Below are 743 nucleotides of genomic sequence, written 5' to 3'. Positions count from 1 at the left end.
AGCTGGTAACCATATTGGTGTGCCTGGCGCTGTCATATCGCATTTGCACGCCTGCCCCGGCGCCGCCTGCGCCGCGTTTTCAGGTCAGAGGCTGCATCCAGCTCAGGAGGAAAATTCCCATTTCCCCACCAAGACTTTAACTGTGAAGTGGCCTGGACTCGGCTCCTCCATCGCGGCGGCAGCTCCTGACCGCAGCCACCGCAGCACTCCCTGGCACATCCAGCCCTGCACGACCACCATCATCCCTCACCCCTCTGGCGGCTGGAACCAGCACCACGGGTGAATGGGAAGTTGGGCTTGTCAAACCATTTGGTCTCACTCCTTTAATTTGGAAGTCTAACCAGCAAAAGGAGAGGAGAAGCAATGGTGGTGCTTCGGCTGCTGCTCGGCAGCTGAGTTAATGGCACATGACGTTTTGATTAAAAAATTAGCTCTATATAATATCAATAGAGCTCACATTAAAAGGATTAAGAATTGGCTGACTGACAGGTCTCAAAAAGTGGTTGTCAATGGGGAATCATCATCGGATGATGATGTTCAACATGTTCATCCGCAATCTGGAAGTAAATATCAAATCAGCGCTGATAAGATTTGGGATGACAAGGATTAGTGGGAAGGTGGGAATGCTGACAACAGGCAGCCGTGGGGGGCTGAGATGATGCCCTGTTCGAGCAGCTTCCTCACGCCGCTGGTCGAGCCCTGCGAGCAACAGTGCCACTGCACAGGGTCACGAGTGTGCTGTG

Source organism: Acanthisitta chloris, unplaced genomic scaffold, assembly GCF_000695815.1.
Source record: "Acanthisitta chloris isolate BGI_N310 unplaced genomic scaffold, ASM69581v1 scaffold20783, whole genome shotgun sequence".
Lineage (NCBI taxonomy): Eukaryota > Metazoa > Chordata > Aves > Passeriformes > Acanthisittidae > Acanthisitta > Acanthisitta chloris.
This window is presented reverse-complemented; position numbering follows the sequence as displayed.